A 14,039-nucleotide genomic window follows, 5' to 3' on the forward strand; every position below is an offset into this window, starting at 1 on the left:
TGGTGACTGGTGCCCTAATGGATTGTGTGATCAATAGTGCTTATAATAGTACAGCACCGGTCAAATCACAGAAGGGCTTGAACGCATGTCTACATCATTCTGAGAAGACAGGGTCTACCAGATATCAAGAGGGAAAAAAAGGGAGTACTCATGACATCAACCTCAAAACAGCTCTAAATGAGGAGGAAAGTGCAGCACTTTTTTTTTTTTTTCCGATTAAAGAGGCAAGTCAGTTTTTAGTCACAGGAATCACTGCACCAAAATGCCCCCAACAGTAGCCACTTACCAAGACCAACCTTACTGCACTGATCTAGCAAAGAGTCTCCCCATGTTTCTAAGTTTTCCAGAAGCTCCACAGACAGAAAGCTGAATTTCTCCCTGCGTGTTGGTATAGGGCCTGCCTGCAAGTAATGAAGACATTAGTATCTGTTGCTTAGTGTTAATTGCTTAGCTCCAGTTTCTAGGCAACATCCAATAGCTCAACAGGCCTCTGTGTGCACGTATGATCCCAAGTCTGAACTTTCTCAAGGCTCTGCTCTTTTTGTCTGCTGGAAAGCTCCACTGGGAGGTCCAAATGGAATTTCACACTCAACATGTCTGGAGTCAGTCGCATTATCTCCCTCTCTCTCCCCACCTCCTACCTGCTACCTTACTGTCCCTCGCCCTCCGCCAAAAATGAATCCCTGTTTTCGCTCTTTATCTACTGTCATCCTATCAGTGGCGCTGACATCTTGTGGTTCGCCATGCCAGAGCATCACGCTCTTCCCTTTCAAGGCCCAGCTCACGTCTTTCCCTCCCTGAAGCCTCCGCTGGAACCCAAACCCCCATGGTACTTGGGTCTCTCCCACTGCACTCATCACATTCACGCTGATGTTACGGATGTTTGTGCATGTGTCATCTCTCAAACTACACAATGAGTTTAAGGAATGGACCATGTCCGATCATCTTGGAATATCCCGAAGAGACTAGCACAACACGGTAGCAGACTTTCAATTAGCATTTGTTGAATAAATGAGTGAATGATCTACAAGCAGGCGGTGGAGGTGGCATACGCCATGTTTGTCTTCTTTATCGCTTCTACCCCTAAAGTGTGCCCTAGAGGAGAGTGGAAAGGAATTAAGAGGAATTTAGGTGAAAAATCTCTGAACACTTTCACTAGACTGAGTTCTACTTCCTCTTCTCCAGATTCTTGTAGGTGTTTCACAAAGACATAAGAGTCCAAGGTGTTGGTCCATAGCCCCAGCTCAGGAGCTCAGGAGACAGTCCTGGAGAAAGGGGAGAGGAACCTGGGCTCTTCTGGGCTGGTTTGAGTGTGGAGAAGCTATCCCAGACATCCTCAAGACTCCAGGAGGCTGCAAAGGAAAGAACCAGATCAGGACCCCAACTACGGCACTGCAAAGTGCCTTTCTAGTCCTTCATGGGCTCCAATAACCTAACAAGGTTGGTGGCAGGACCATGGGGCCTGAGGCTTCACTTCCACACACTCACACAGGCTTTGTCTCATCTTTCTGAATCAGTGGGGTTGTCTTGGTAGACAAGGTGTAGGGGACAGAGAAAGACAAAATTATTTTTAGGTAAAATTCATACACACGTCTAGCCAGGAGTAGGGCAATCAATAAACGGTAATTTCTTTCTGTCACCCCCTGCAATCGGTGGAATCCAAGATGCACTCCTGGGTGTAACTCTCAAGATAAAGGCTCTTTGCATAATCTCTAAAGAAAGCTTTCCTTCGAGCTCTAGGAAAGGTGCAATAATAGATTTGCAGGCAGTTCCCCAGTCCAGGTTTTAGTGCCCACATCACACCGCGTTCCAACATGTGTGGCAAAATCTCTCCTTGTTGCAAGGTGCTGTAAGGCTCAATTGTTGCAGTGAGAACTTTAATTTTGTATTTTCTCACTTGGGTGCAATTAAGTTTTCAAACATAAAAGTGAGCTAATGTCATCTTTGAGCATTTCATTTACTTTCTTTTTCTTATAAAGGAAACCGCCCTTGAATATATTTGGCTATGTGATTGCACAGTCAAATAAGGACACATTTAAGTGTTCTAGTGGGTAACTGCATCTACAGTCTACTTTCATTACTGGCTTCCAACACTATACATGTATAGGAACACCTACCTTGATAATGTCTCTTGATATTCACTTTGGTTTCTTGTGAATGACATAAGCATTACTTAGCTGATTTATTTCCCCTTCTAATCTTAGCAAATCACCTGATTATCATTGAGGACGATATCCATTCTGGAGAGACCAGTTAGGATGACTTCAGGACTAGAAATACTATCTGGCTTATTTTTAGTGCATTTCATCTAAGGGTTTTTCATATGAATAGGGAAATGAAAACCTTTAGATAGGTGACTGACTCTGCACGGTCTTACATTGATTGGTTCAGGGCCCATGCCAGAAATCAAATCCATGATTCCTGATTATTCCCTCAATTCCTCTAATTCTTTAAAGGCAAGAATCTCAAAGCACCATATCTCTTTACTACCTTTTGTCAACTAGGTTCTCCTCTCCTGTATAACTTACCCCCAGGACCATAGCAAATCTCTAACAATAAGTTATTGATGAGGGCATGACGGAAAGGATGAAAAAAACAAAATGACAAAGAACCCCTTGACCTTCTGTGGTTATGGAACCTTGTCTCTAGTTTTGTAATCTGAAAAAAAAAACACCCAAAAAACAAAACCCGGCTGATCCAATCCATGACTAGAGAAATAAAAAGCATGTTCCATGTGCTTTTGACAGTTAGGATTCTTTACAGAAACATAAATTCTCAGGAAAAGAGTGATTATGTAATTCCACGGCAGGTTGACTGTTATGGGAAAATGTGTACTTTGCATTTATCAACGTTCAACTGTAACTGTCTGTAACTTCACAACTGAGACCCAGGCTCTCATTTTATTTTCTTAGCTAGGCAGGATTGGTCAAGGATCCATCCTACCAGAAAAAAAGCCCTCAGGACCCCGACCTCACTCCAGTAGAAAATGGTGTTGGTGACAGAGTTCTAGGAGAGGCTTAGCATGAACAGCCGGTACAATTGCCATCCCTGAGGAAAGCTATGATTAAGAGCTTGACCCTCGGTAGTAAACAAAAGGGTTATGGGATTGTATGTAGCACCAAAGAGTTCGCTGGACTGAATGTTTGTGAAGCCCACGAGTACAGAAGTATCAGAAGGCAGATACTTACAAATTTTGTATACTCTATCCATCCTGATTCTGCAGAGATGAATTGAAGATGAATTTTTTTTTAGCTAAAAGACCCTAGGAAGGAACATTCAAAACCTTACTCTTTTAGAACTTACTAGAAGTATGGAGGAAAGAACAACAGAGTCCTGTCTGCTGTAAGTTCCCCATCAGATATATGCATTCTCCTCACCTACAGCTTCAAATATGCCCCCATCTTGAAGCTGGGAGAAAAGCCCAGGTTAGTTCTCCACCATTTTCTGTCCGCAGTGTCCACTCTAGGGTGACGACTGCCTTTCTCCCTGGACCATGAACTAAATAGCCTCTCTGCTTTTTTGTAAGCTTAGCTCATAGTGGCAAATGTCCCTTTCCTCAGGCCCCGGTTTTTTGAGGCGTGTGTAATGTAAGAAGATGGCTGCCCAAGCTAGCCAGCTCCTCAAGCTTGATCTATTGATCAGAATGTCACTGCCATTAGGGAGGTGCCAGCCCTCTGTCCTGAGGCGGTGGCTCGTTCCAGAAGAAGGCTGCCTTGCCTGTACACATGATGTGTTTGAGGACAGGAGCTGAAGACTATTTCATCTGAAAACACCAAGTTAATCCATTTCCTTAGAGCCACTTAGATGCTAAAGAGCAAAAGCAGAATTCCTACTAGTGCTGTTGACATTTTCTGCCTCAGAACGATTCCCTTTCAATCAGCAAAATGAGTGCTTTACGGAGTCTGAGCTTGGCTTGAACAGCACAAGAAAGACCAAAATACCTCCCATGAGAACCCTCCTGACACAGGCTGGCTTCCATCCACATGCTCAGTAGGTTTTAGGTCCCTCTTGCCCAGCATAGCTACCCGGCTTTCTCTCCAGGGCTATTCTGAGCTTCTGCCAACATCCAGTGATGAGACCGACATTCATTAGCACTGATGATTCATATGCTGTGCTTTCTGATCTGGGGTCAGGCACTGAGGAACATCTGCAGGAGATGCTGGGCTCTGACTGCTAGTGCCTCTGCTTTCTAAAGAAACCTATAAGGTACCAGCAAATGTAAAGATGCAGGCTCTAGCCTTGCCTGCCTATCCTCCCAAGGAGGGCGGACTGAGATGAGGAAGGGGGAGCGGGAAGAAGGAAGGGAGGCCACACGGAAGCATCATGCTGCTCTGACACTCCAGCTCTCTTCATGTATGAAACAATTCTGGTTCTTTGCTAACAAAGCATTAGTCACTGGGAGCCTTGTGCCATCAGAGAATTTTGCTTACGAATATGGCAGAGAAGCTGCGATGTGCTCACCAAACCTGTTGCCTTTCTCTCCTGGGTCCACAGCTAGATGACATTTCCCAGCCTTCTTTGATTAGATGGAGCCATGTGACAGTTCTGGCCAGTGAAAGATGTGCAGAAGTGACGTCATTACCTCTGAGGCAGGCCCATAGGACATCTGGCATGACTTGCGCGCTCTCTCAACCCCATTAGTTGGCTCAGTGTCGACACCCAGGGTGAACTTGGGAGCCACTCATTAAAGGCAGAGGTTAGGTCCCCAGATGACTCTGGGGAACAATGGACTGCAAAGGTGGGTGAAAAGTAACCTTCACTGTGTTCAGGCACAGAGACTTTGGGGTTGTTATAAGAGCTAGGCTTACTTACCCTAACTAATACAACCATCTCCTTTCACCCCAGTCCCCAAATTGTGTGGCTGCTGCTCTAAATCTTTAAAGTATTAGCAATAAAGGCTCCAAACTCATAGATCTTTAAAGAGGCAAATGACATTACAATTCTAAAGGGGGCTGTTCAAATCCTTTAGTCTTAGAATTCATTTGTATCCAGTACGGCTCGAAGTAAGTAAATTCCATGTAAAGTAAAAAAAAAGTAAAGCTTTGTTATTTCGAGTCTAATCACAGATTTGAGCTATAGTCATCTTTGTTGATATAGAGTCTGACCCGTATTCTATTTGGCTTCTAACTTTAAGAAATGTCCACTGGCAGCTGAAGAGTCCTAATTCCTTGAAAGGGAAAAATGAAAAAAAGGAAAAGGAGGGGGGGGGGCAATTACGAACTGACTTCTTTTTTCCTTATCAATTCATTTGACTCCTGAATTGGTATTTAGCATTGCATTTATTTGTGTAGGCTTCTTGCAGATAGACCTATGCTCTGTAATACTTTATAACCCTCCCAATGGCTAGCACAGCATTTTATAGTTTGCTGAATAGTTTAGAATAAAATCCTTCTTTGTCCACGTTTTACTTGCATCCCTTGGATCGTCCCTCTTTTTAGTCATTTTGCATTTTTGACCTCAAGAAAAGGATGACACAGCAAAAATTAGAGAAAAGAGGAGTAACTAATTAGCCATGGGGAGGAGGGAGTTGGAAGAAAGCTCCAAGCACTTAAAGGCTGGTGGGTCCCTGAGAAACATTCCAGGGGTCCAGACATGCAGGATTGAGGAGGAAAGACAGACGCCCTCCTAACACACCTTGGTTGGTTCTGCCTAGAGAAGGAAGGGGCCTGCGTCCAGGTTCCCAACTAAAGCCCGGGAATCAACGTGATCCCACGAGATAAAGCTATTCTCATACCCCTCCGTGGTGTGGGGCATTGCTCAGAATCATGTGAGTGGCAAAGAAATGGGGCAAGGTTTTGGACAGCCTCTTCTGAGGCCCAGACTTGGGTGGCAGAAGCAGTTAACACCTACCTGCCAAAGAGGTCCTGGAAAGAGCTGAGAGAGAGCTGGATGTGAAGGTGTCCCGTGGTCAGGAACAAGGGATGACTCAGCAGCCCCCTGGTGAACCAATAACTGAAGACCAGATGGCAAGTTAGACACCTCGGGGGAGGCCAGCATGGATGGAGAATGATCCTGAGGACCAGATGTCCCCTCCCAATACCTGGCACTATGGAAGGCTCCAAAATTTAGATGCAACCCAGGGAACGCTGGGAGCAGAGAAGCCAAATTAATTGAAATTCAATTTCTGCAATCCTCAGAGGAATGGAGGCTCAAAAAGAAAAAGGGAAAGCAAAGAATTGCATCTCTGACCCTCCTGAATATATGGAATGAAATTGATACCTGTTAGGTGTGATCCAAGAAACAGGGGCTTCTATTAACCTTAATGAAAAGGCAGAAGGATGTTAACTAGTACTGTGACTTCAGAACAATGACCTCTGTGCTGGTGTGTGAATTTCCACCATTATCATCTGTTTTGCCCTTTGATTTAAGATTTTCCTCTTAAAAGATGCATGCTGTTGAGGGATGTTAACCTTATTAGTCGCTTATTCCTTAATGTGAATCAGTTTATCCGATGGTTCTCTGACATCAGGGTGCAAGCAACGAACGTTCCCTAGAGAAGGAGGGAGACAGAGGGTGAGGGTTGGGGAGAAAGGAGGGACAGACGTGGGAGGACAGGAGAGAATGAATGAATCAAGGGGCGAATATATGCAAAAAGAGTAAGAGAGTGGTACCTCTGGATATGAATTTTGCCTACGTCGTAATTTGGGGTAGGAGCAGCCATTTGGATGGAGATAATTCTGTGTTGTTAAAAATTGTCCTGCTTCCCATCAAGGTGGCTGCCCTTCCTGAAGTGGGGGGGGGATTGGGGGAAAGGAGGGGGAGGTGGGGCGCTTTGTGTGATTTGTCTCTGAGTGCTGTGTGGGCTAGGGCAGCAGCGCCCACCAGACGTCATTCCCTCCTTGAATGTCACAGAACCTTACAGACTAATGAATTCATTAAGCCCGACAGGACATCTGCAAGGCAGGTGCCTATTAAATCAATTAAGCACAGATAAACATTATTTCAGTATAGAGATGGTGCTCCGAACAGGCAGAAAAGACGATTCAGAAAAGTCCCAGGGCTGATAAAATAACGGCTTTCTCTTGAGGAGTTAAATCAGCCTTTTGTGCGACGAAGCTGCTGCAGGGCCAGAGCATATAAAGCAGGTGTTGGCTGTGACATGAATCTGAAAAGTTAAGCCAGGGGAGAAACAGGTAAATAACAGCGAATGTAAGACCTAAATCCCACGGCAAGGCCAGTGACAGGGAGAGAGAGTCGCTGGGCAGCCACGGAAAGATACTGTTAAGAAGGAAGAAAGCAATGCCCGGTGCTTTGTGTACCAGGATAGTGAATTATGAGGTTTTTTCCTCATCGTGACCTTGTGATATTGAGTAGCGTCCCTTCCGACAATCACTGTTGACATCTGCTACACGCTCCGATCGATAGACATTTCGTAGGATGTGGAGAAACTGTGTTCTCAGAGGCAAAGGCGGCAGCCTGTGTACCTGGCCCACCGCTGTGTCACCTGCTTTGCGGGGAGATTAGGCTGTGGAAATGGGTCAGCATCCTTCAGTGGCCTCAGCGAGAGAGGCTTTTCCCCTGCACTTCAGGGATGAGCCGGTCTGCGGGTTATTTTCCACTAACCCAGGCACGTGGCCATTCATTAAATCCGGAAATAAATCATGCGCAGGGCCCCCGGGGAACTGCGTTTGCTTTGCAAGGTTCTAATTCAGCACATGCAGCTACAAAAGACAGCCGCTCCACCCTTACCAGTTCTGAGGAAATAAATTTTTGCTTATATTCGGCCTTAAGAGATTGCCCATCGCCTGCTTGGGATTTTGAAACGGCATTTCTCAAAAAGAACATGCTCATTAACACCCATTTTGGATTTGATCCTGGTGAATATGGGGGCCAGTGGGGCTTGTGAAGACATGCCCCTCTCCCACCACGAGGAGCCTGCCGCCATCACATGCAGATTCACACCTAATAGGCAGGTGGACGTCCCCTGCCAGAGTTTGCCCAATGTGCCCAGAGCAGCGAGTCTGGAATTTCATTGTATTAAGAATAACCCAGAGAACTTGTTAAAATATATATATATATTCCTGGGCCTGGATCCCAAAGATGCTGATTAAACAGATCTGTGGCAGGGACCCGGGAATCTTCATCTTTGTAAGCTCCTCAGGTGATTTCCCTGCGGGCGGTCTTCTGACCCCAGTTTGAGCCAAGCCCAGCCAGCAGGCAGGACAACGTGGAGGACAGGGCCGTGTCCCTTTTCACCTTGGGGATCGCCTCCCCTCCGTGCTGTTCTTGCTGACTCCCAGCCCTTGCCTGCAGTTTCCTTCCTGCATGGCTTGATTCTGTTAACTCCGCTGCCAGATAGCACTTGGCCAGCCTGACTCTGACCACTGACTCCTGGAGAGCAAGCGTCTGTGTGACTTCAACCCCAGTGTGGCTGTGAGTGGCAGATGTCGTGTTCACATGGGGTCGTGGTGAGCGGCGATAGTTAGGGCTTCAGCGATGTTTTTTGCATGGTCTAGGCCACCAAGGTTACTTTTTTCTAGTACTTTGCTCCTTACCTGTCAACTAAAGGTACCAGACATGAGCGCCTACAAACTTCCACCCGGGATAAATGTCAAGGGGAGGGATCCCCATCATTACATTATAAGCACTTTCTTCAAGTAGGAAGGAATTATACTACTAAACTCTCCCAATAACCTGTGCTAATGAAGAAAGCCACGGCACAGATAATCCAATTCTTTTTTACTTTGAAATTAATTGCATGGTTTCTTGACAGCAGATATGCTTCCTAACTGTGCCTTGTTTTTACTGGTATGTGGCTGATATTTCCTAAGCCATATGCCAGCTGATTGCATGGTGAGATGGGAGTATGTGGGCTGGCTAGGGGAAGTTAGTATGGGATTTGACTTCAGATTTATTATAATAACTACATTTATGCACAGTATGGAAGCTCTCAAGCTCTCACGTCACAGGGCCCAGACATTTGGACACAGAAAACCCTGGACAACAAATAACTGTAAGAGCCAGAATGTGGTCCAGGAGCTACTTCTAACTGTGTCCAGAACAGCAGAAAGGGAGGCAAATGTGACAGCAGAGTTGACATGGATGACATCACGAGGCCTGTACATCCACATCAGAGTCTTGCCAACTTTTCACGTCATGGGCGGGGTTTGCATTGGGATGATATGTATGGTGCCTTCTAACTTTGAAATTCCATGAACTTAGAACCACAAACCCAGTGGTCAGATGTGGGTCTAGAAATGAGAGTGACCCTTAATAAAGTCTCCACTAGCCCCAGAAACAGAACATAGCCACTAAAATTCCCTGCTTTTAGAATTTGGAGTCATTTCTTCCAAGTTTTTGAACAAGAGAATTCATTCAGTTGGTCAGGCAGTTAACATGCACCCAGATGAACTCCCCAGGGTCCAAGTTCCTGCCTGGCAATGGGCAGGATAATTGGGTATTAAACAGAGAATTGCATTCACACGGGCAGGGAAATTTTATGCTTAAGCCCACACGGGAGCAATAATATCTTAAATCAGGGATCGCTTAGTCTTCATGGTGGCATCAAGGGCTTCCATGGGAGGTAAACTGAGACTTGTTTGGCAGGTCACTGCCGCCTCCTCGATACCTTTCCTTGGTATTGACACTGCCTTATTTTCCTACTCATAGATGGAAAGAGGCACTTGCAAGTTGGAGGGAGATGGGCATTCCAAGCGGGGTGACCTGGCTGACACATCTGGAATATGTGTCTGAGACGGCCAGCCTCAGCATTACGTGGTGCTTTGGAAGCCATGGCCGTTACCACACTGGCCAGTGTGGGTTTTAGGCTCTAGTTACAGCTGTCTCTATTTTTAGGTTCTTTGGACCTTTAAGGGTCTTCTTTAACTTCTCCCCAACTTAACCAAAGTGGTAGAAAGTTATGACTGAATAAGAGAAATCTAAGTTAAGAGTTGGTTTCTGGGGACCCTCACCCTAATTCTTCTACTGCGTGGTATGCGGCATGTGTATTTTGTGTTGTGTGTGTATGTGGAGTGGAGTTGTTTGAATGTGTGTATGGATGTGTGTGCTGTGTACGGCTGGATGTGTTATGTATGTATTGTGTATATGTACGTATGTATGTGTTATGTATGTATACATACACATGTGGTATGTGTATGTGTGAGTGATGTTTGGGTGGATTGGATGATGCATATGTGTTCATGTTTGTATGTGAATATGCATGTGATGTGGGTGTGGGAGGATCTCTGTACATGTGTGAGACACGTATGCATGGTGTATATGTATAGTATGTGGGTATATGTGTAGTGTGTGGAAATCTGTTTTCATGTGTGTGGTGTGAATACATCTGTGCATTTGTGGGGGGTGTTCCTGTGGTGTGTGCACGTGTATTCAAGTCTGTACTGTGAGTGTGGAGTGTGCGTTTGTGTGATATGTAGTATATATGCACGTGTATATGTGTGATATGTATTGTGGTGTGTATGTAGTATGTAGGGAATTGTGGGGAGTAGCACAAATGTGTACATGTTGGGGGTATGATGCGGGGCAGTTTGTGTACATGTGCAGTGTCTGTGTGGTATAGATGCGTGAGGACTGTGGGGTTGATGTGTGTATACGTGTGATATATATGGATATGTGTGTGTGCTGCATGCATGTGGTATGTGTAGTGTGGTGTGTTCATGAGTCTGGTGCATGTGGTATATAAACATGTGTGATGTGTGGTACACGTGGCACATGTAAATTTGTGTGATACGTGTGTATATGTGTCTGTGGCCTGTCTGGTAGGTATGCATGTGATTGTGTACATGTGATTGTATACATGTGTGTGGTATACATACAGGGTGTGTGTGGTGTGTGTACACACGTGTGACGCGTGATATGTAGGTGTGGTCTGCGTGTGGCATGCATATGTGTGCCATGTGTGCAGAGTGCATGTGTGTATTGGCGTATGTGTGTGGTCTTCCAGCTGAGCGGCAAGCCCTTTGGGGAACCAGCCGCTCTCACTCCCAGAGCACCTCCCCTCAGAGAACTCTCGAGAGCATTCTTGGCTGGCAAGAGTCCATTTCCCAGGTAGCGTGAAGGCTGCATGACTCCCATGGTCGTCCTTGACAACCTCCTCCTGCATACATCACACCGCCCCGCCCAGTGCTGGGCCGGGAACTAACCAGCCGTGATATTGGCAGTCATGCTCGTGTGCTCCAACCACCCGCCTGCATGTGAGGGGGCGAGGGGCACAACTGCACGCACCACCCCATCTGGGCCCCTGACATCAGTGCGTCCTTAACGAGCAGGCTGGCTCATTAGAGGGAGATGCAGGCTGTAATTCCATGTTACATCACCTCCTGGCTCGGGTTTGTCTTTGCAGACACCGGGTCTCATCCATCGCAAGATACACATGGCTTGTTGAAAGGACAGAGTTAGGGAGGGCCGGCAGCAGGGCTCACGGACCAGATGCCATGGTCCCATCCCTCCCTCTTTTTTTTTTTTTTCAGCCTTTTAAAATGTTTTCCTCTCTTGGTTTAGCCTTCTCCTACCCACCCAGTAAAAACTTTGCACTGTGGTAACTACCATTTATCAAGTACCTACTCTGTGCCAGGTACAATCTTACATGATCTCCGATGCTCACGGCAACCCAGCAAGGTCAGCATTCTCATCCCGCGGAATCGATAAGGAAATTGCGTCTGGGGGCTTAAGGGGCCTGCCTGCGTGGAAGCGCATGGGTGGGTAGCCAGGTCTGTCTGGCCCTTCCCACTTACAGATGGGCCCACCACACGGTAGTCAGTGCTCAGCGTTATCTGGGTCCACTGGAAAAAGGAAGAGGGTTTTTTCCCTACCTAACCTTTGTTACAAGGGGAATACTGCATTCTCATCAAATTTCTCCAGAAATTTGGAAAAGCCCTATTTCCATATTATGTCTCTTGGCATCCCCAATCTGCCCAAAGACAAACATTAAAATCTAGAGACACCTACAAATGCCCCAGCTTTTCACAACCTCAACTAAGAATGCAATGACCAAGAGCTCCTTTCCTGCGGGCTCTGTCCTCAGTCTGTGTCTTCAAGGGACTGGCCTCTGGCCCACTGCTGATCCGCTAGGGCAGGAAACCAGGCGCCGCATCAAATAAGCTCACTCTCTCCGTTTATTCCGTTCAGCCACCTGGGATCTTCAAAGACCTGTTTCTTTGAAGAACAAAGAATTTTCCTCCTATCAGCTAAATTGTCTCTTCTCTCCTTTGGTTCCTTAAGAAAACCTGCTCCTGATTGCAAGGATGTGTCTGTTGCACAGGGGCAGGAGAAGAAGTATAATGTAATGGCTATGAACACAACTTTTAGAGTTAGACCTCAGAGATTCAAATCCCGTTTACACCGTGTACAAACTTTGAGATGTGGCGATTCGCTTGGATCGTCTAAGCCTCAGTTTCCTCATCTGTGGTGTGAGAAGAATAATGTGTGCAAAGCTCTGAGCGTGATGTCTGGCCCCCGGGAAAAATTCAGGATGTTCACTATTATCATTAGAGTTTTCACCTGGAATGAATAGGCGACTAGGTGAAATTTGCATGATTGTACTTTTACAGTAAGCCATTAATGATGCAGCCGTTTAGTTTTGTTCTCTGAAAGAACATAGATTTGATTAATTACAACAAGAATTTAAAATATTTCCATTATTCAGAAATAACCTACAGAGAGTCCAAGCTTGTCCCCCCCTCCTTCCTCCCACCTTTCCTAGTCCTTCCTTTTTAGAGAGAGATAAATAGCAATTCTGTTGTCAGATTCACTGGCTCTTGCTCACCCTGGTTACAGGCTAAGGCTTTAACCTTGATTAAGCAACATCACGTCTGATGCAATTCTCCCCTTCAACCCAGCCCGTGCTCTCCGGGCTCAGCCCTGCACTAGACTCTCCACCCCTGCTTAGCATCAGAACACTGCCAAGGCTAATCATCCCCAAATTTTTCTTTGAAACAGTTGTCTACCTACTTGAAGTTGGACCATTTTATCTATTCTGCAGGACAATCCTGCCCCTCAGAAAACGCTTGAGCACGTTAAGTTATTTCAAATGCACTTCAGAAGCAGGGCCAGAATCCAGGCCACGCCCCTCCCTGTATTTCCCAGCCGAATCGCACTGGTATTCTCTCATGACCCCAGAATGCTTTCCACTTACCCTTCCTATAAATGCAAGGCAAGAAAGATCTCTTGACACAACAAATTCAGAGTAATAGATGGATTTTTGGCACTTCCTACCACTCAAAGCAAACCTATTTCTAGATCATAAAGTACGAAAGGAGAGAGCAGTCAGGTTAACATTGAGGAAAATTGAGCATTTATAAATGAATTGCTTTCACTCAGTCTCTCAGATTCTTTCTCTCTTGCACACACACACACACACACACACACACACACACACTCACTCATCCTTAAAGGGTGCCTATTTCTTGCATGTCATCCTTATGTTAATCTCAATTCAAACACAGATGCGCTGACAGCACTGAATCAGTCATTCACACTCACAAAGCCTTAGATTCCACTGAAGTATTAAAACTGGACAGTGAACTTCCAATTTGGAGCCCAGACCTACTCACTGATAGAATGACCTCCTTGTTATGGGTGAAAACGTATTTGACACTAAATTTGTTGCAAATTTTAACAGCATTCAATCTTGAGACTGTGAGTTACTGCATCCTACATGTGTTGGTACCTTACTTGGATTAAAAGTGGGATAAATCAGTGAGAGTCCTTTCACCCAAGGCCATGTTCCTTTTACACAAAGGTCATATATGCACTAATTGGACAAAATATAAATCGTTTTTCTTTCTATGTTCAGTTGTAGATCCTGACCTGTTTTGTGTCAAGAAATCACAGGGAGCCCAACTTGTGTCATCAGATTGGCTTGATTTGCAGATCATCTCCTTAAATCATAGAGTGATATTAAATGCAATTCCAAAATAAGGAATGTAAAGTTCAAGGGGACATTTATTAAAAAAAAAAAAAAGCCTATAGTGTTATAGAAAAGGTGATGGGAACCTTGACTCCATTTGCTTTCCTGTGTCATAGAAACTTTGAGGACAGTAGAAAAATATAACTCCTGCTGATAATACCTGTCACGTCCT

At 45.4% G+C, this 14,039-nt stretch overlaps 1 protein-coding gene across 1 annotated transcript in view; it reads left to right on the top strand.

The window, feature by feature from the left end:
• The window catches only part of MAML3 (mastermind like transcriptional coactivator 3), a 628,299-nt gene that overhangs the window by 61,420 nt on the left and 552,840 nt on the right, over positions 1-14,039 (top strand). The gene's annotated exons all lie outside the window — the stretch shown is intronic.

The sequence above is a fragment of the Globicephala melas genome, chromosome 5 (assembly GCF_963455315.2).
Source record: "Globicephala melas chromosome 5, mGloMel1.2, whole genome shotgun sequence".
Lineage (NCBI taxonomy): Eukaryota > Metazoa > Chordata > Mammalia > Artiodactyla > Delphinidae > Globicephala > Globicephala melas.